At 43.5% G+C, this 22,942-nt stretch overlaps 1 protein-coding gene across 2 annotated transcripts in view; it reads right to left on the reverse strand.

The window, feature by feature from the left end:
- The window catches only part of LOC139817775 (CD151 antigen), a 108,179-nt gene that overhangs the window by 45,614 nt on the left and 39,623 nt on the right, over positions 1 to 22,942 (reverse strand). Inside the window, exon 3 of one of the 2 annotated variants that reach the window (XM_071786075.1) lies at positions 15,223 to 15,262. The exons of the other annotated variant lie outside the window; for it this stretch is intronic. The gene's annotated coding sequence lies outside the window, so the exon portion shown is untranslated. The remainder of the gene's footprint in view (positions 1 to 15,222; positions 15,263 to 22,942) is intronic. 2 annotated transcript variants of the gene reach the window in all.

Consider the following 22,942-nt stretch of genomic DNA (forward strand, 5'->3'; position numbering starts at 1 on the left):
AGAATTTTTGATTTTGCACGCAATCGTTGGCTACCTGTTTCAAACGCGAAGCAGAGTCTAATTGAAATGGTCATGAACGTACCTCCTCGCGGTGCAATTCAAAAAATTCCCTTCTTTTAATTAAATTTCAAACGTGTTTGAATTTTAAAACTCGACCCATTGTAGATATTACAATGGACTTTATTGCGTCGATAAATTTAATTCCTCCGCAGATGAGCAGAGGATTTATCGATATTCATAAGTCGATCGCGGTGGATTAAATTCGAGCAGGCGAACGTATCCGCGTTCGTCGAAGCGATATCCGGGATATTGTGCGTCCAGGGCCCGAATATCCGCGCAGCTGTCGCGGACGTCGTTCGCGGGGCGCATTGCCGATATGCAAAAAGCCACGTAATGCGCGTACTTTTCGTACGGGAATGGGTAAAAACGGGCAATGGTAATAACCTGCAGGGGGGAAAAGCCATCGTCAGCGCGAGGATACGCGCTGCCGCTTGCGCAACGGCGTTTCTTACGGCGTCCCACGTGCTAGGAAGTCGCGCCTGAACGCCTACTTGAAAATACGACCCACGTCGGTCGTACCGGATGACGCATCGATATGCGCGCCTTCGATGCTTTTATAGACCCCCGGTGGGCCAGAAAAAGCCACCAGAGCCGGGGGCCTCTCGACGGAACGCTTCATCTTCCAGATGCGCGGGCTATATCGATCGGGCGATTCGTTCGACCGCCGCGTGGTTTGACTCGAGTTAACGATTGTACGCGCCTCTGTTTCCGATTTCCCCTCTTTACGATCTCGTGATTGTTAAAAAAACATCATCGCCCTCCTAAGTTCTCAAGACAACTCATGTATCTCACAAAGATATTTATGAGATACGTCAGATGAAGTTGGAATAATTCAAGCATCAAACGGACGGTTCTCTATTGGAATGTTTAATCAAAATGTTTAATATTAATGTCTCTCAAATTGGTTATCATTTCTCTCGATTTAATTTTTAGTATCTGTGGTTAGTAAAAATATTTTTGTATAATATTTTATGTAAAACAAATGACGAAATAAAACAATTAACCGATCAATTTTATTATCAAGCCAAAAATTTTATAAAGTGATCTTTTATGTGTGTGTATGTGTGTTATATTAAGCTATGCAGTATTTAATCCTCAAATGTACTAATGAAACGCAGTAAAATATTGCTTTAGTAAAATTGTGCAAATAAAAAAAAATAAAAAAAATCTTGAATTAAGGTTTTTATAATTATAGTCTTTTTTGACGAAACTTAAAAAAAGGATGTCATGTACGATCGCGTGAATTTACGAGCCTCAAACGCACACGTGTTGATAATGCTATCGAAAATCACGGCTCATAATATAATCAGCGACGACATCAGCGCTGTCATTCGAGCCCTTCCCATCAATTTGCCGCGGTGGTGCCGTGTTCCCAGCGTAGACATATCCTCATTTATCCCAATGTTCTATACGTCGACGACCAATTTGCTAATCGAGCCAATCATCCAATCGCATTAACCTTGCCGGCCATTCAGAGACCCCGGTCTCGTTTTTATTGGACGGTTCCTGTGACAGATTTTAAATTCGCGCTTCTCGAGAACGATCGCGTGATTGCGAGACACGGTCGTTCTCGCTCGATCTAATTGCATCGCATGCAGAAATATCGCAGCAGACTCGTCTGCTAACGAGCGCGCGTTAATTATCATTTACAAATGTCGCATTATGGAGATATCTTGCGCAATTCTCCTCTTCATTCGTCTAGTGATTACGGTACATGTACTTCAAGTCTTGCCTTCCAACGATCGTTTAGACAATAACGTCAGCTTGCGCATTCCGGTATATATACGAATGCGATTCAACGTATGCTCGGGTAAAGCTGCAGTAATGCATAACGCGGCTGCATCCACTAGTCACGCTCAAGCTACCAGGGGGCAGATGACAATAACTGTCGCGATAAATGCACAAATGCGAACAAACGCGTATAAGTATAGTATGCGCGTTTGTTTAACGTTAAATTGCAGCCCCGTAAAATGCAAAATTCGTCACGTTTTTATAGAGGATATCCATCAGAAATAATTAAACTGGGATATATTGGGCCCTCTCGCCAAGAGAATTCGCCCCGGGAATTTGGCTGCGCAATCAATTATAGAGATGGATGAAAATGTGATGAATAATTTCTCGACGATATTCCAGCGAAGTGCTCATTTCGATGGCAATTTTTCGACGTGCACTTTATCGGAGAGATACCACGAAAACGCGCCGGGCCGCGCGGGGTTTTCGATTTTTAATGCGAATTTTCGCGCGCGTACACGTGCGGCGCATTTTACAATAGAAAGATGGTAGCGACTCCACGGCACGCTTGATTTGAAATGAAATCGTAATCCACACTCCCTTTCTCTCGCGCGTTTCTTATTTCGCGAGAATCGTTCGACGCGCATTCCTCGTAAAATTTAAGCGGGAAAAGCGAAATAGCGCGACCGTTGGATTTTATAGGCTGACGGCCTCTCAATCAGCACAAGAAAAGTGCACTCCGCATTGAAGAGAGGTAATAAAGAGCAAAGGGCTATAAAGTTATAATATGTTTTGTAGACTTTAATTCGCACACGAAGAGATTTGATCTGTATTTATTACCGCTGCAAGCCCCATCCCTGGTATACGACCCGCCTTTTCCGTCGTAATTGTTTATAACTTTATTACGTTTATAACTTTATTAATACTAAATGTACGAATTGTATATATGAAAAGAGAGAGAGAGAGAGAAAGAGTTTTTTCAGATATCTGACGCTGTCTAAAAGCGTTTAAATTTTAATAAACATGGTGAGGTACCTCACATAAAGATTATTATAAATACGAGTTACGACTTTTAATATTAATTCTAGATGTCTGAATAAAATTCAAATGCAATAAATTGGAATAGAAATGCGAATTTTGAATAACAATGACTATAAAGACAGAGTATGTGTCGCACGTCGCGATATATTGTATATACTGTAAAATATGGAAAGTATATTACAACACGCAGAGAAGAACGTAGTCACGTCTCACGGACAAAGACGTGATGGCACGCAGCGATAGGAATAATCGACGATACATGAAGGAAGAAAGCCCTGGTGGGCTGGCTGCATAGAGAAGGGTGAGCGCATCCGTGATGTCTCTGTCGCGCAACTACACGGTATATACTCCCACGACCAGTGCGCCGCGACTTACTTCCGGATATAATTTATTATTCAGAGGATAGCCGAGGTTTAAAAAGCCCCTCGGCCATCTTCATGATTAATGGCACAGATATCGATGACAGATATCCGCCTGCGCGGTAAATAAACAAAATACATGGCAGCTCTGCTTCTCGGTGCTGAAAAGATTGACAAAATGTCGTTTCGCGTCGACATATAAAATACAATAGAGGAGAAGAGAGATAAATTTGAATACCGAGGGATTTGCATAAATTAACCCTTTGCGATTTTACATCGAGTTAAACATAATGCATAATTGCAGTGGCCTATCGCATAATCTTTCAAGTATTTGAATTTGTATGCGATTACACAATCGGCAAGCATAACACTTTTACAATCTTCACAAATTCCTCCAAGTAATAAAAATTCTTTCATTCATATTATATCGATTAGATAAAGTTGAGAATGAAGAATTTAATCTTTATTTATTTGCGAAAAATAGTTTGATCGCAAAAAGTTGAACATCGTGTACTTATTGTGTTATTAATAAAGAATCGTATTCTTCTCGCGCTTTCTGAAAATCTTTGTCTTGGTTATTAAAATTATCCGAACATGCTCCGGAATGCGCAACCTTCTCCCCTACGACGCGACGCGACGCGACGCAACGATGATAATCGGAAGCCATCATCGTAGCTTGCTAGGCTCATTGGCGGCATAATAGCAGCTCGGATATCTACAGATCGGCATCGGTGAACGATGCCGCGTGTTGCGCCAGCAGCAGCTGCACAGCCTTGAACATGCAGAACTGCAGCGCGAGAACGAACGATCGCCGCCACTGCCCACGCCGTCCGCCCGGGTGTGTGCAGCCGGAATTGCATCGCGGAAAATTAGATAATACCGTGTACCGCCGCGGCCAACGCCAACACGCGTGGATACAAATGGCAGGCATCGGCCGTCGTTGCGGACCATTGCGCGCCCCGCGTTTCGTTTCGGGCTGGCGCGGATTTTACAAATTTTCCGCCCGTTTCGCGGCGGCTGTCTAAAGCGCGGAAGCGTTTCGTTTTTGATACTACAAAACGAGCCGGTAACGAGCGAGATGCTGGACATTCCCGGAATTCCCGGCTTTATCGCGCGATTAACGGCGGTCGGGAAATGAAGCCCGTGGAATTTTCATGAACAATGATCTCTCTCGATGGCGGCGTGCACCGGCCGGGGCCGTTATCGAATAAGCGCCAACGAAATTTCGAGCAACGGGTAGCGTTTTAGGTATTTTTCTTCGTCACTTTCCCGTTAAAGACACACACCGTGTTTCGGAGGGAACGTGATGTCGTTCGCCTGATATTGCAGCGAATTTACGCGATCGGGTCAACGTCACCGTGGCGAATTAAGCGAGTAACGTGTGGTAGTAACGAAAAATGCATGAAATGTCGCCGGGATATAAAATACCCCATGGTCGTATCTCCACGTCAACCACGTCGTATCTACTAGGCGCACGCGCGCGCGCGAATTACCGTTATTTATCGGGTTATTACGCCGAATGTCGTCCGCGAGACGGAAATAACACGGGCGCATTTAAGTGATCGTAAAGGGCCGCGCACCATCCCATCCGCCCCGTCCCATCTTTACTAGCCCTTCTAGCCCGGATAACGAGGATTACTTTGCGCGCGCGGCTATTGCTCGCGCGACGATAAAAATTCCGTCACAGGGCATAAACAAGCGGCCTGTATATCGGAACAAGCTGTACCATCGAGGCCTGTGTGTACCGAGCACGCCTATGAATCCCGTCGTTTGCTCGCATAATTGCCGCGCGATTAATTCCGCAAACGACGAAACACGGCGTGTTCGACGATATCGGCACACAGGTATTTACGGCCAATAAAAATGAAACACCGAAAGATCGCTCCGATCCTCCCATTTTCACCGAGGCAAATGGAGGTCACACAGGCGCGCTTTAATTGCCACGTGGTGCAATCTACGTCTTAATTAATCAAGCCGTGGTTAACGATGTTTTTTCATAAGTCGTGTGTGGGATAAAATTAATGGGGAAAGTTCCCCCTCGTAAAGCTCGTGAAAAATGCAGCCTGCCGTAGTTGAAACAATATTTTCCATTTAGAATTACAATTTTTCTACTTTAATGACCGTAAAGCGGTACATACGGCATGGCCACAAATTCGCGCGCAATATATCTGTTTCGTTTTCAGGAAAAAGTACAAACGGGTATAGTTTAAAAAACAACGTATCGTATAACGGTATATGTATTCTCATTGTGCATTTCGCATGCAGGTACCACGAGAGGTATCAGATTCTCATTAATTAATCATTATTAATTAATAGTCATTAATTATTAATACTTCTGCATCGCGTTTTTTTATTTCTTCTCGAGAAATTAATATTCCTCTCTTAAATGTAATAACAATGCAATTCAAATCAAGTGATATTGCAATTTTTGCATCGAGGGATGAGAGAACACCTCCTCCTCCCTATCCCGTATATACCTGTCCCGAGAATATCTAATTTTCCGGAGAGTTAGAAAAATTTTGATACAGGTCGCTCGTAAAAATTCCACGACTCGCCGCATTCTCCGTCGTCCGTAGGTACACCGGCGTTGACCGTAATGTTCCTTCGCTATAGCGTTCAGCTCCGTTCCGTCGCAATACGGGGTCGGAACAGCCGAGAGAAGTGTAACGCCGTTGTCGTTGTCGTCGGAAAGAAAGTCGTACGTAAATAAAGAACATCTCGCCTTGTTTCCCTGAATTACGGCGCGCGTAATTACGGCCGTCGCGCAGCGAGAAAAGATTAATGAGGCCGAGGTAAAATGAGAGCCGAGCGTTAACAAAGGCTACTCCACCTGGGCACTGGTATAGCCGATATCGCGATATGTGCTTTTATTTGGCGTCGAATCGGGATCTGAGGTGTCCGCGTGTTTCAGAAAAATACGCGATTTATCGTGCACGAAAGCGCTGCGTCGGGCGGACTGCTTCGCCAATCCCAATTTTTCCGGCGACCTTTTAATTAAGCGACCCAAATCCCGGCCATTTCTAAAGCTGCAGTAAACTTTTCGCGCTCGGCTGATCGCTTTGACATCGCGTTACAAAAGAAAAAAATATATATACGGGCGGCGTGTAACCGTATTGCCTCAACTGTGGTCACAATATGAACCATTTCGGCGTCGACCTCGTGCTCTGTCGCTTTTATTGCTCGCGAAGATTGCGCTATTAATTCCAAACAAAAACGTAAAAAATCATAATGGGAAGTGTCATAAAATATAGAAAGTATTATAACTGTTAGGTAAGCGGAAAAATTGAAAAAGTTAATTAAAAGAGCCATTCTTTATTTTGAAGTGACTCAAAGAATATGAAAATTTTGATATAAAGTATTTTGTAATAATTATTTCTAACAGGAAATTTTTATTGTAGGATCAAATAAATAAATGATATACTCTTCATGTTTAGAAAAAAAGGTATGTGTTTATATTTTTATTAACTCTTTCGACACTTAACGTTATTATTAAAACTTTATCGTAAATATGCATTCACCTGACTGCTGTAAGAAATTTGACAATAAACCAGGCATGTATCAAGGGACGGAGGGAGGAAGAGGGAGAGGGAGAAGGGAGAGAGAGAGAGAGAGAGAGAGAGAGAGAGAGAGAGAGAGAGAGAGAGAGAGAGAGAACCGGACGGATAACACAGTTTGATCAAGCCTGTTTTGTCGTCGCGTCTCGAGGCGTCGGAAAATTAACTAGCCGCATCAATGTCGCTCTGTCAGTTCAAAGAATGAAAAAAATAGGAGAAAGAAAACGATGAATTGTCGACGATTACTCGCGATTTCGTGGTCCTCGGCCTCGCGCGGACAGTTTCACGACGAGTTAATACATTTTCGGGTCCGGGACCGCCGTAAATTTAACGCGTGCGAGAGCCTGCACCACGCAGCGGCGATAAATTGGCGGACGTTAACACCCCCCGTCGACGAAACAGCTGGTACGCGAATTTTTCCCCTACGCCACGCAATCAGCGCGCGGATCGTACGGTACGCGTACGGCCGGAAATCGTTCTTTTTTTCGCTCCTCTCTTTTTCTCGCCGTTCGCCGCTGTCACCGCGGAGAACGCGAATTGTCGCGGAGAAACCGCGCGAAATGTACATCTACGTGGAACGAGACGGATGGGAAATACGATTAGGAAAATTTGCGTTCCGCTTGTTAAATGCCAGACACATCCAATAGTTTTTCCCTTTGCTCGATAAATCCTTATATACATATATACACGTATATGTTGGTCAAAATATTCAGGTGAAATAAATCGTAAGTTAAGGCTTTCGGACGACGTTCGAGGTGTTAACACCCGCGGGAGTCATTCGCAGACGAACAACAGCGATTTCTTTAGCGGACACGCAAGCCGGGGTCGTCGACCGAATGATCGTCGACACCGAGCGATACAACGAGAGCGATCTCTGGGCGACAATCAACTCCAGGATGGAGACACTCGTGACGTCGCACCCGTGAGGGAAGTTAAAGCGGCGGATGTTGAAGAGACCGATTATGGCGAAGGAGCACCAGCCGGCCGTTAAAGCGACCTGCACACTAGTATCGCCGAATAATTTTCTCCGTCCACGTGTGCGATCGCCGGAAATCTGAAACATCAGTGTGAAACGGCGACCTCGGGACGTCTAGACATTCTCAACCGAATACACGATCTTCGAATCGACCCTAGAAGCGTTTCGTTGCCAGAAATTTGCATAACAATCGATGCGACGGCGGTGCTCGCGTAAAGCTCGTGAGTTCGAGATGATTAATTTATTATATCATACGGCGACCGTATCGTCGGGGAAAACTGCGAAGAGAAGAGTTGCGAATCTGTCATCTGAAAAGTGTCATGATTGATTCCAAACGATAAATTTCAAACGGTACAGAATATTTTAGTTATGCAATAATGGAAAAAGTAGCTGAATGATTTTATATACAATGAAAGCTCCGTAGAGCTTCCTTCGAAACTCTTCTCTTCACTTATTGTTAGAAATGTCGATATATCGCGAGGTATATTACGAGGTATATATTATCTTAAAAAAGATTTTAGTACGTGGAATTTGCCAGCGCGATGTCAATAGACAAGGGACACGTTGCTCAAATATTGAGGCAGACCAATGAATATATCTTGACGAGGGGATAACCTATACCCATACTGATCTCTGTATCTCATTGACGATACGCTGCTCGATACGCTGCAACTTGAATGTAAATATTATGTAGATTAATACTCGCTGCGATCTACGGCGGAAAAAGGTTCGCATGTTGGAGCGCGGCTGCAAAATATTTTGAACTTTGAGATGATGTGCGATTTCTACAAAGCTTAAAATTGTTTCGTATATTGCAATTTTAATAAACCTTTCTCCACTGTCATGTCAGATTTAAAAAAAATATCGCGATTTTTATAAGCATCCGTGATATTTTTTTCCCATGTAATTTCTAGCAACTTCGCTAAAATCGCTATATCACGTGAGCGTAAATAATCAGAATAATTTGGTATTCCAAGTATGAATATTTTGCAGCAGCTTAACTCTCTATTTGATACTGCGAAACACTGTATGTAACATCATAACTACTAATCACTTCGCCGTAATGACGCGCTTTCGTAGTGGCTCTCTCTAAAAATAGAATTTTAGATTTGCGCAACGGAATGTCCAAGCACCACAGACAAAGCCATTCGGTCTGCAGTTTCGTAAAACTCTCGCGGCGGAAAGTTCTAAAACGTTTTAAATCGTCATGAAGTTGCTCTTAACGTTATATATAGTTAAGCTGCTTTAGCGCACCTCCAAGTATTATCTACACTATATCGTTTACATAATTTCGTCGTCATTTGGCTTCTCGGAATTCTGCGTCGTGATATTACAGTCGACGCACGCGTAAAACGATAACTTGATAAGCACATACCTTCCCAAAATACAGTTGGGAGAAAGACTCTTGAGAGAGGCGATAAAAATGTATTTAACGATGTTTTAACATGAAGTAGCTAAGAGTGGAAATAATATCTAACACGGTAGTGTTCAGAATTTCGAAATAATGGTGATAAGTGACACGTTCATGTAACTCGGAACGATAAAAAAATTCCGTCACTGAATTACCGCGAGCGAGAAAAGAGAGGAAATTACGTCTAAGAGCGAGAACAGTCTTAGCATTGAAAAATTAATGTCTACGAGTTGAGATTGTTTTTGCGACAGTAATGGAGACACGCTGTTAGTCTTTTATAATACGACTCTTCGTGTTGAATAAAACAGAACATAACTCGAGCTCGAGAGGAAACGATATCGCAGATAGAAGGGGGTTTGTCTAAGGCAGCTTCTAGAGTTCAGCGAATCCATTTAGTTTCTACCTTGAATACCCCGAACACCAAAGTTGGATTGGTTTGGCGTTACGAGCGGAGAAGTAGACGCGTCGGGAAACTGGAATTAAACGCGTCGATGCGATCCACGCTATTTAACACATTCACTCGTCTATCGATCTGACATAGTACATTGAAATAATTTTGGTAATCGGGGAGAAACTTGAAATTGCACTTTGCAAAGAATATTGATAAAAGTGAAACAACCTGTTTTTCCCACCGGCGCGGCAACCACTCTGAAAGATTGAAAAACTTCTAAAGAATTTTATAACCGTTTCGCTGATGGCAATCAGCCGGCATATTAAACCGTGTAAAAATTGGAAAATTATAACGTAAGAAATGTGCGCGAGCGGCGGTGTAACAGCCGAGGCTCCGATAACAGCAGTCTGATTTCGTTGCACGCGATGTGGCTATAGAAACAGCACGTTGTTGAAGGCACGGCACGGCTTTCAGGTCACAGGGTAAAAGCAAGATTCTTGCGTGCCGCCAGACGTTTGGGATTAATAAAATATCGACCGAAACGTAAATCAGCGCTCGATTAAAGCCACTGCTTCGTTTGCGCCCATCGATAAAGTGAGCGCAGCTTTTCGTTTGACGCGGCCGACCGAAGGGAAGCTTGACGAGCGTGGAATAGATGAAAACTCCGTGAGAGCAAAAAGCGGAAAGAGGCCGCCAGATTGTCGCGTGTGGAAACAAGGAAAAAACGGTATTTTAAACCGCAATATTTCAAGCGTTCTGCTCGAAACAAAATTTCCCGAAACGAAATCACACTAAAATCAAATATATCTATAAATCGCAAACTCCTCTTCTAGGAATTATCGATACAAATGCATTAATCTGGAAAGGTATATCGAATTAATACCAGTCTCGATTTCCATTACTAGGTACTGAATTATCAGCCTCAATAGATTTACACGAATAGATAGAATTCGGCACGAGAAAAGTCTCACATTCTGTTAGATTCCCCGAGACAAAACAATTCTGTGATTTCGACTCTCGAGGGACTCCCTTCATCCCTCCCTCGGCGAATCACAAACAATGTCGGTCATCCACCGGAAAATCTCATCCGATTATGGCGCGATCGCGTTCTTCTCATCGCCGCCGAATTCCGAGCACGCATTTCTGTCGTTCTCCGGCGGGAGAAGGATTGAAAATGAGAAGAAAGGAATAAGTGAAGTAAGAGTCGAAAGGAGGTGGCGATAGCGAAGTACGGGAGCAGAAACCATCCAATCTGACTAAAACGAGGTCCTTCGTCCGCGGAACGTGGTGTGAAATCTCATGGCTTTCCGTAGAATACTGTTTTTTGAAAGAGTGGAGACGGATGGTTAACGCGGTTTTTTGGTTTGCTTCTTTTTTTCGCGTTTCTCTCTCTCTCTCTCTCTCTCTCTCTCTCTCTCTCTCTCTCTCTCTCTCTCTCTCTTTCTCTCCGCTTCTTGAGGAGAATCGGCGGGTGAGCGAGCTCATTTCATCACTGCCAGCGTGTGGTTCCTCTCGGAAATGGAAATTTCGTCGGGATATTATGGATCTCGTCCGGAAAATAGGGCCGACCATGAGGGTTAGACGTTAACTGAATATATTCGACCTAGAGAACATGACAGATAGATCACGAAGATCTTTGTAATAAGTCACGCTGCGAATTGAATGTACGTTATTAAATTTCGCCCGAATGTTATTAATCTCCGTACAGAAATAGAACGGATTGTGTGATGGCTAGGATATTAATTGAATACTCGATCGATATGATAGATCGCGAAGATTTCCATGACAAATTGTCCGCTGAAATGAACGGACGTTATTAAATCTCGGACGGAATATTGTGGACCTCTCGGGATGGAAAAATAGACAGAACTGTAGATATTCGCCATATTTCGGACAATGGATATTCGAGATCTCCGCGGTAAACTGTGTAATACCGTGAAACGATAGATATTATTCGTCGGTTTATGCTGACGACGGGGAGCGAGTCGCATCTCGTTTCGCTCGATCGATACACGACATTTAGCCCTTGGAACGATTATCGCATCGCAGATTCCCAGACGTCGGAAATGGCCAGGATTTATCGCTCGAGCGTCCTACTGCGCGGTCCCTCCACGGTCACGAAAATGATTGCAATTAATTACGAGTTTCCCCGTGGCGTGTTATGCTCGAATATGATGTACGACGTGTCCCAGAAGTCACCTGCTCCTCCCGGATCATAAATGCTGAATGTTGGATTAAGGAAAAATACCGCGACTATCGAATTGAATTCTGTAATATCCCGAGTAAAAAAGTAAAACCAGCATTCCACGTTACTTAGTATCGACACGCGCTTTAAAACCCAATTTTCTCCGCGAAAGTATTTCTTTTTGTGAAGGATGAAGCAGCTTGTATCGTCTTCTTTGAACATGAATTTCCGTACCACCGTCCGTTCTATCCCGCGGTCTTTGTGTCAGCGCAAAGGTGGAAACTGGATGGAATGAATTATCACGAAACTTGGCGGATTATAAGAGCGTGAAAGCCGCCATTAAACGAAGAGAAACCCTGTGGCGGCGTTACTACGGTATCGGATAATAATAATGTCTCTCTGAGGGCGGAAGACGAGGGTGGGGAAAACGGGTGTCGACCATTTCCGGCTAGCTTCCTTCTCCCCTAACTCTGCTCCATCCCTCGCCATCCTATTATTTAGGAGAGAGATATATATTCTCTTTGAGTGTCGAAGTTAAGCGAAAACAAGGACAAATTTAACGAAGAGAGAACTTCAATTCGTATTAATGCTCAGATAATTAGGGACTCTTAGGGTCCGAAACTCCTTATTGAATTTTCTGACAAAAGCTTCCGCTTCCGGTACGGCGAGCGCCTCAGCGGGACGCGGAAAGATCGGTGCGGAGCTGTTGAGAAAACTTTATCGTGATTTTTTTTCTCTCATTCGTGCGATCTGCTTATCTCTTCTTAATCCTGTCGATAAAACTTTTAAGTGGGTACGAAAACTGTTTATCTTCAGTCCTGGTACTTTAATTGATTTTTAAAGAATCCGTTACCTCGTGATATACATTACAATTTCGAAGATAAAATCATGTTAATAGACTTACAATTATGTAAAAATGTAAATATAATATTAGATATCGCTAGCTGTGACGAAAAAAATCTGTTGCACTTTCTACTCTTAGCTATATTTCTTTTGCTTTTTCAAAATGCTGATTATACACACGTCGGACGCTCCGATAGTTCCGTGTGAACACATTCTGAATCGAGAGAAGGAGGAGAGAGGGAGAGATGGAGTTACCCGAATATAAAAGCCTAGAGAATCCGTCAGCCAGCAAACTTGAGAGTGTACCTTTCCATCAATCTCTGTCCATGCTTCTGCAAAGAAGCCTTTAAAGCGCCACAAAAATCGCAGAGATAGAAAGACATCACGCCGAGTGAAAAGAATTTCCAGCACTCCGTCCATCCTTCGCGCGACTTCCTGAAAGGAACTTTTTAGTTCTCTTCTAATTACGCGGTCGGCCAGGAGCACAATTTCATAAAGTTTCAGGTGTATCCCTTTTATTTTATTTTTTATTTATCTCCCCTAAAATTCATTAACTTTTATTTTTATCAATTAGTTTATTTTTATTAATTATTTTATGCGTTCGGTTGCGTCATATCTTTTCAAAGAGAAATTACGGCCGTCGTAAAAATAAAAATAAAAAGAAAGTCAGGAAAAGAAAATACAGAATTCGATCGAAACGAACATAATTTCTCTCTACAAACGTATCTCTTTTCTATAGTGAGTTTTGGGAATACCGTAATTCCGATATGTCAGATCCGATCGATCGTGCATCCCCCAAGAGTTGCGGGAGCCACCTATATATGCAACTTTCGATGGTTTTATTTCGAACTCGCGTGCACACACAATGCCGATCATAATGAGCAGAGACGTGGACGCCGCGTATTCAAGGGGCGTGTCGGCGCAGTCAGCGGTGAAAACAGAAGAGTGATCCGGCAGTGACTCTCGACGCACAAACAGGGCTAACCACCCCTCCAAAAAGCCATTACTCACCGACCGTGTCCTGCTGTCAGGTACAATTTGTTCTACTCGCGAAAGCGAGAAGAACGACGCGCGCCTCATGCTGGCTGTGACAGATGAGCTCGGGCCACGTATGGACAAAAAAAAAAGAAGAAATCACCCCCACGATGACGCGCGCGGTACTGGACAAGATTTCCGTGGACATAAATCAAGCTATGTAAAAGTTAACGCGATTCATGCACATTTAACGATACGGAATAATTGTTTGTGCATGTCCTGTACTCCCGTGTTAGATGTTTTAAATAAATATTACTTTGATATCTCAGCGAAAGTTTAAATCGAGGATAAAAATATCGTTTGTAATATGTTTTGAACATTCCTTCTTGAGTGATATATTAAATATCTCAACAACGAATTCCGTGATAGATCGAGAGAAAGAGATGTATGTAATCGGCTTAATTCCGATTAAATCTAATTCATTGATATTAAATACCACCCGCTGCACAGATATATATTTTTGCCAAACAAATCTGTGTTTGCACAATTTTCTCTTTGTAAACGTTAAAATAGAGAGAAACCATATCATGTAATAATCCCAGTTTACGTAATACGTTATATTTAACCTAAAAAATAAATCGGATCACGTACGAGCATTAAATTGTAACAACAAGCTAACTAATAATAAGTATAAAATATTGTGTACAATTTTAACCTCTTCGGGAGCCTAATATTAGGCGCTGGAGTGGCGCCGTCTTTTTCGTAGTTCAACCCACTGACAAAAACAAAAATGTTCTAGCACTAAAACTAAAAAGATCGTCCAAAAAAGGGGCCGGTCCTGTAGAGGTTAAAATTATTTGAAAATGATTTAGTGTATACCATCTACACTGATCTTCTGCTTTAGAAAAAAAATTATAAATAAATAATATATACATGTAAATTATACCTTCACTTTAAAATAAATGTTGAGGATTGTATGAGGACGTCTGGGACACCCTTGTCAGAAGGGTCGACGGCTCACCGAGACACTATGATAAAGCACTCGCGAGTTATAAATAATGTTAGTATATTTTCGATTTACATAAATCTATGTACATAAGAACGCTGATTTCGATATGATCGCTCCGACGGACCGGAGACTCGTGCACGTAAATGATCGGCCACGAGGGCGGAGCGTGACGGCATGAACGTCGATCGAAGCAATCAGATCATGAATTAACGCACGCAAAAGAAACGGGTATCTTGAAGCGGAAATCTTGAGACGCGAGTACCGAACGGAGATCTTGATGCGCGAGAATCGTACGGAGATCTTGAGCGCGAAAGCAGAACGGAGATCTTGAGCGCGCCGTCGCGTAGACGCTCGATGCATCGCTGAGAATAAGCCTTTGGACCCACGAGGAGAGCTACTCTTCTAAGCTAGCAGGATCAAATCGGCAGAATCAAACCGGACCTATCAGAATATTTAGTACCCATTTTGTACTAATTTGTACCACTAATAACAATTTTGTATCCCGTGCCATTTCGGAGAAAATCGTGGCGGTGCTACCTTAGCATTAAGCTAGAAAGACCACAAGAAAAAAAAAAGAAAAAAAGAAAATTAAATACAGAAATTTGAAGGACTGAATTTGTATTAATTTGTACCATACAAATAAACTTAATACATATATTTATCCCTTCTGCTCAAAAAATAACTCACCGGCCGATGCGCAACAGCGGAGTTGTAATTCTGCGTTGATCTGTAACAAAAGAAATATTTTTATATTAAAGCTACGTCCAAGATAATCGACAGTAAATAATTATCGAAGTAAATAATTATTGCCCGTTTTTAAAACATTATTTTAACAAATATCTGATTTTAAAATGTAAAAAACAATCGCGGCCGCCGGCGCCGCAATAATAAGCGGCTGGATATTTCCGTGCTAACTAGTTGGCATAATTCATCCGCGAAAAATTGTACAAATAATACCGCGACCGTGCGAATAAGAAAGAGACGCGACGTTCGCGACGTAATATCTCGCATACGCCGGAGATCAGACTCGACCCGAAATTGCACCGTAGTTAAAAACCACGAAAGTGGCGGAGTCCACCACAGAACTGACAGGACGGCAAAATATAATATATTATAATATAAGAAAATTAACAACTACTCACCCCACGGTCGCTCCGCCGTCGCCCGATGCCTCCCAGGCCCCATTCTCCTCTCCTCGATCGTCCTCCGTTACTCCGTTGGTCCATTGTCGCACTCACTCACAACGCGACGACGTTCACGAGCGAAAATCGACGATATCGTCGATATCGTCTCCTCTTATGATCGCGCGACACTAAAGGCACACGGCACTCCCGGTATTAATCTCGCGACGCGGTAACTAATTACGTCGCGGTCGAAGAAACTACGAACGAAACTATACGATCTGCTTGACGCCCATGACGCCATGACGCCGCACCGTGACATCCCGCGATTCCCGCGCGCAGGTAGACACGACAAGTGAAGCGAAGGTGGCGGAGAGAATTTCGTAAATCGCGCACGGCCAACTTCACTCGCCCGGAGCAACTGTCTCGAGAACGCGATTACGCGATTACGCGACTTTGATTAACTACGGATTATCCTCGAAGCACATGAATTAAATGAACTTTCGATATATGTATCACAGTTTTTCGCAAGCTAAACAATCGGACCCGGCGACTCGTGTATTTACTCGGGTACTGGAGCGAGGGGCGCGGGGCGCGGGAGTAACGACACGTCTGACGTCAGAACAGGTCACGGGCGTCGCGGTAAACATGAGTAGTGGGGATAGAGTGGGGGTAAGGTGAATACACACGGTGCGCGGTCGCCGCCTCGCCGCGGTCGGTTAGTTCGGAGTTCGGTATGCCGGGTATGCGTATCGCATAAAGCCTACCCCTCTCTATCCCCACTGCTCATGTTACCAAGGCGCCCGCGGCCCGTTCTGATTTCTGATGTCGTTGCTCGCGGATCGCACATCGCAGAGTAATATAAGTACGAATCGCCAGGTCCGATTATTCAGATTACAGAAAAATGTGATACATCGAATGTTCATTTAAGGCCGGTTCTAATACAATCAGTCGGATGGCCCAATGAGAGAATTTCTTTTTCGATAACGAATTTTTCTCATTGGACCATCGGTTACGTTCCGACATCCGAGGTATAAATCGCATTCGATTATACATTCTTTCGGATACGCGGTCTCACTTTTCTTAACCGTCAACTTGACTCGCGTCTTGCGTTGTGTCGCGCAGCTTCAGAATAGAATTTCCGTCGTTTTCGGAACGGATAATTAAAGAACCCGAAATCAAGGCCATCACACACAAAATGCATAGCTTAGCATAAGACCCATAGAGATATTCTTATATCTCTAATCTATGATAAGACCAATGAGCATACAGCATAAAGTCGCCATATTGATTTACATAAGATGTTCATTGGTCCAGCGCGACGGATGCAGCCTATGCAATTTTGTGTGATAGCCCTAATATATCGAATGTTTATTTAAAGCCTTGTGTCCACGATGCTAGAAATCGCTCCGAGATCTCGGGCGGAGAAAAAATTAACCAATTGCATTGGTCAATTGGTCGAATTGCTTAAATGTGATTGGTCAATTTTTCCTCCGTCTGAGATCTCGAAGCGATTCTCTAGCATCGTGGAGACAAGGCTTAAAGCCCGTGTCACACTACGTATCGCGGACACGGATCGGATTGGGATTACGGATCGCGGATGGGATGTCAGCCAATCACAGATGAGCTCCTCGTCTATGATTGGCTAGATTACGATCCGCGATCCGCAATCTCAATCCGATCCGCGATACGTAGTGTGACACGGGCTTAATACATGTGCTTCGCGGAATTAGATACGGATGTCGCATTTGATAATAGTGACTTTCTATTACGTTCTTTTGGACAGTTAATTTCGCTTTTCCCAACCGTCAACTTGATTCGCGTCTCGCCGTCTCGCGTCGTGTCGCTTGCGGCTCGACTTCAGAATGAAAAGTGACCGGTGACCGTCGAGTATCGTTTTCGGTTTTCGGAACACGGGATCGAACGGACTCTACATCGAGTGACGTCGCGACGTGTTTAATTAGCGATCACGGTCCCTTTTAACGTACGTTTAACCTCATATTTAATCGTGTTTGACAATTTGGCGATCGTAAGAAATAGACACAACGTTTTCATAAGTCGATAATTTAATTGCAGTTAACCAAAATCGCCTTGAATTGATAAAATTGATTACCTAATTGATCACCTAATTTGAATCGCCTAATTGATAAAGTAGCGATCGTATTATTTTCGGTTGGCATGTCCCGCGGATATTTCTCTTTGATCTTTGATTTTAATTCATCAATTTATTCCTCTTACGTCGCTTATATTGCAATACGTAAAAGTAATCTCGATGTTATTTATTGTTCAAAGTGCGAAAAGTACAGGTGTAGGAGGAGCAAGTAGCGTCCTCGCGACAGTCGCGACAATTGCTCTTGACGAGTGAAGTTGGCCGTACGGCCGCGGTCCGCGCGCGCGATTTGCTAAATTCCGCCATGTTAGATTCACTTGTCGCGTCTACCCGGTCTACCTGCGGGCTGCGGGACGTGGGACGTCATCGTCACGGGCAGTCACGGCCGTCACGTCACGGGCGACAAGCGGATCGTACCTATAGTTCTTCCGCCGTAATTCTTTCGTCGCTGTATAATTAAGGCTGCGTTCGCACTTTGGGCGCTTTCGTGCCGAAAGCAATCAAAGCGAACGCAGCCTGAAGTGTAATGAAGTACGCGCCGCGTCCGTGTCGTGAGATTAATACCGGGGAGTGCCATGCCTTTTTAGTGTCGCGCGATCATAAGAGACGATGTCGTCGATTTTCGCTCGTCAACATCGTCTCCATGTTATCGTCTATCTGCGGGACAATGGACATCGCGGCACGGGCCCGGGGCCGACGTGGGCCGACGGGTGTCGAGCGGATCATACAGCTTCGTTTCCAGCTTCTTCGTCGTAATTTTTCCGTTTCCGCGTCGCGAGATTAATGCCGGGAGTGCCATGCCTTTTAGTGTCGCGCGATCATAAGAGACGATGTCGTCGATTTTCGCTCGTCAACATCGTCTCCATGTTATCGTCTATCTGCGGGACAATGGACATCGCGGCACGGGCCGACGGGTGTCGAGCGGATCATGCAGCTTTGTTCGCAGCTTCTTCGTCGTAATTTTTCCGTAGCCGCGTCGCGAGATTAATGCCGGGAGTGCCGTGCCTTTAGTGTCGCGCGATCATAAGCGACGACATCGGTCGATTTTCGTGAACGTCGCGAGTGAAGTGACGCGACGCCACGTTCGTCTACCTGCGGGAGATCGCGGCACGGGCCGATGGACGTGGCGTCGAACGGATCATACAGCTTCTCCGCCGTAATTTTTCCGTTGCGTCGCGAGATTAATGCCGGAAGTGTCGTGCAAAGTGTCGAAAATATCGCGCGATCATAAGCGACGCGATCTTATCGTCGATTTTCGTGAACGTCGTCAGTGAGTAGTGAGTGCGCCAACCGGCCAACGGACCAACGCTGCAACGGAGTAGGACCTGGTGAATCGTGGAGAGGAGGAGGAGGCCTGGAGAGGCATCGGGCGACGGCGGAGCAACCGTGGGGTGAGTAGTTAAATTGTTATTCATCTATTACTTTGCTGTCCTGTCAGTCCTGTCAGTCCTGTGACGGAATATCCGCCACTTTCTCAAGTGCGCAACTTTTGATTCGTCCATTGCATGATATTCGTTAATTAGATAATATTATCTTGGACACCTACTTTAATGTAAAAATATTTTTATGTTACAGATCAACGCAGGGTTACAACTTACAACTCCGCTGTTGCGCATCGGCCGGTGAGTTATTTTTTATGTATAATGTTTTATTACGCAAATCAGTGTTTTTCCGGTTCCGGTTTATTAAAATTCTTTTTGTGCGATGTGTGTGTGAACATATATCTAATTTTACTCATTTAAGGACTCTTCGCAAAAAAGAAAAATATAGTTTTGCTGATTAGACTTTCTAAATTAATGTTTATCTTCCTGCGAAATTAAATTTCTTCGTCAATCATGCTTGTTAATAAATGATTCAGGGTCACTGAAATCGACTCACGTCGGATAAAAAGGAACGCCGCGTATTTTGTGACGCGCAGAGAATCGCTATTTCGAGGTTCTATTCACAGCTGCTCTTTTTTCGTCTCACTCATCTTGATCTTTTGTGGCAGCCTGTTTGAAATACAACGCATCGACAATACAGTCACGAGTTGCAATTATTCACGCTGAGCTGAAATGAAGTTGTTAAAAAAAATACCTCAATTGACCAATAAGTACATATTGATAGGCTCTAGAATCCATCCATTTCCGATCCTATCCTTTTCAAGGCAATAGATTATAATATATGCGCAACTTACAGTTTTTTCCGGTTTTGTTTTGTTAAATTTTTATTAAATTAAATTATTTACATATGCATACTGCGTGTGCCACTGTAAAGTTGGCACCTCATTTTCAAAAATCGTTTGGATGTATCTTTTCCAGAAGAAACCTTTTCCCAACTTTTTTTTCTTTATTTTAATGAATTTTTGACTCAATGTGTTCCGTACAGAACATTGCCAGCTTTTTTTATCCGTGAGAGAATGAATTTTTGACTCAATGTGTTCCGTACAGAACATTGCCAGCTTTTTTTATCCGTGAGAGGTGGCGATGGATAGTTTTTGGTTTCTTCTGTGCTTTTGGTGTGCGGTTCTGGGCGCCACCTTACTTTTTGGTTGGCGCTTTCTGAGAGGGGTGGAGGCTTTGATTTTGTATTTGATTCGCAGCTTGGGGTTTTCGATTGTCCATTCATGCGACGGTTTTCGTATTTGGGATTTCGTGCGGCTTTTTGTAACGTTCGACGGGCCGATACTGCGGGTGACCGACGGTCCAGCAGACATTTTTTACACTGATTACACACTTGTGTTAATTTCTCGACATCTAGCTTAATGCTAAGGTAGCACCGCCACGATTTTCTCCGAAATGGCACAGGATACAAAATTGTTATTAGTGGTACAAAATAGTACAAAATGGGTACTAAATATTCTGATAGGTCCGGTTTGATTCTGCCAATTTGGTCCTGCTAGCTTAGAAGAGGTCTACTCCGTTCGCGCCCAGCTCGCTCCCAATATCACGGGAGGCCGGTTTTTGACGATTAACGTGAATCACGCCCGCACTTCGTGGTCAACGCAGACACGTTCTTACGCGAGAAATAGTCTCGTTGCCTATCGGCTCGGATAGGTCTATTTAAACGACAGACCCCTCCCCGAAAAATATCTATACGAGAGAGCGGCATTTCTCTCTACATTTCTCTCTTTTTCGGATGTCTTACATGTCGGGTATCGAGATCGAGAATTGATTCGGGCCGTTAAAGCAAACAGTTTCTCAAGGTATCAGGTGTAATTCCATCTCGCAATCGCTCGCGAATAAATTGTTTCGCCCGTCGGAATCGCAAATACGGTGGAGGGCGGAGTAAACTACACGGATTTCGTCTGGAACACGCCGAAGGTTTCTGTTCCTCCGTGGAAGCACTTTGAAAGGAATTTCCGCAGTAATTAAGCATCGATCTACTCTTGGCCGCGTGTCTTCGGCCGCACGTCTGTTTTCGCAATCGGTAACGAGAGGCGGTTTCCGTTTCCTTTCTGTCGATCCGAGCGAAGCGAGACGTGTTTTCTCACGGGGGTTGTCGAGTTTTCTTATTGGATGTCAGCCACGTCGTAGAAAGGCGTTCGAGCACGGCGAGAGAGGCCCGGAAAAAGGAACGAACGGCGGCGGTTTAAGTATATTGGACCCTCCGATAACTTTCTCGATTTCTTTCTATACTTTCGTGACTTCTTCGTTCTCATTCGCTCCTTCTCTCCTTTCCGGTATTATCCTCCTTTCACGTGTCTCCACAAAAGGGAACTACATCCTACGAAGGAAGGAAGGAAGGAAGTTCGACGCCTTTATCGCCGTAAACCAACCCCCTTTTGTTTAGCGTACCGTGAAGTCGGCTCGCGCTTGTCCGCAAACTTTTAAATGCCCTTTCATCGCTTCTTCATTCCGCAGCAGGACAAATTGCTGCTTACAGGCTTCCTGCCTTTTTCCCGTCTTCTCCCTCCGGACGCGATTAAATCTTAGTACACGAGCATCATTGTCGTCCTTGGCTGGTGTGGGTGTTCAACGAAAGCTGTCAGGGGAGAGTTTCTCTTTGCCGCCGCGCGCCGTCCCGCGAATTCAAATCTCTAGAGCTTCTGAAGAATATCGATATTCTCCGTGGGAGTTTCTTTTATTCTCCCGTAAATCTTGAGATATCTTAATTGCGTCTAGTTAAATCAACAGGAATTCCCTTCGGTGGTGTAACCTCATGCGATTTAATTAAAGATGGAAAGCCCTAGGGCAGAATATATATAATAGTTATTAAAGGAAAGCGCTTGGTTTTTGAGCTCTTTCTCGTTTGCCAGAGAAATGTAAAACTTCGGCTATCAGAATCATCGCTTTGTCGTCTTTAAAAAAAAATTTTTTTTTATTTGTTTAAACGAAACGGCATACTGCTCGAGGGTTGTTGGAGATAAATTTAAAAGTTCTACGTGATGTTGTTCTGTCACTATCAAACATTTACATTTTCGACCGATATATATACCGGCGGGTTCTGTAAATAAAATAATCGCATGTATTAATCCAGAATTTCAACTAAAGTTAATTAAGCCGTACGTGCAGATGACATTTGAGTATTTGCCGTAAATGGGTTGTAAATGCAAAACGTATATAAATTGGAACACACTTTCTATACTTTAAAGAACTTTCGCGCTTTTTACATATTTATATTCACAGATTTAGAAGGTTATATTATTTTTTAAAGTCTAACATGTATTTATAAAAAAAAACACTTTATAAATTTTTTTATCTTAAATTGATTTATAAAGTTTCTCTTAAGTATTTTTTTTTTACTGTCCTGTCCTTCAGTAAAATTTATCTTATGTAAATCTTTCTGTCACCTTTGTCATTTTTGTCAGCTCTTTGTTTACACATTTATTAATATATCTCGAATTTATCAGTCGAAATTTGTTTAATCGAGGAAATTGGGTGTACAGCGCTCAATTTGAAATTCCCTTTCGCCTCGAGGCAACTAAGATGAGAGCGATGAGCGAGCATAGCTGAATCAAAGTGATGTTGACACACCTTTCGATGTCAGGCCGCCGCGACGTAGTTGACTGTATTGTACAAAGTACAGCTCTGATCTCTCGAGAGGCTATTCCATCGGGACGCTGTTGCGGCCAGTTGTTTGCTCGGTAAACATTTTTGCAGTCAGCAATTGTTGGCGCATCTCATTAACGGAAAACGCTTCGCTAAATACCGCGCGTGTAACAAGACAAAATCAAAGTATTCCTTCGAGTAAAGCA

The sequence above is a fragment of the Temnothorax longispinosus genome, chromosome 8 (assembly GCF_030848805.1).
Source record: "Temnothorax longispinosus isolate EJ_2023e chromosome 8, Tlon_JGU_v1, whole genome shotgun sequence".
NCBI lineage: Eukaryota > Metazoa > Arthropoda > Insecta > Hymenoptera > Formicidae > Temnothorax > Temnothorax longispinosus.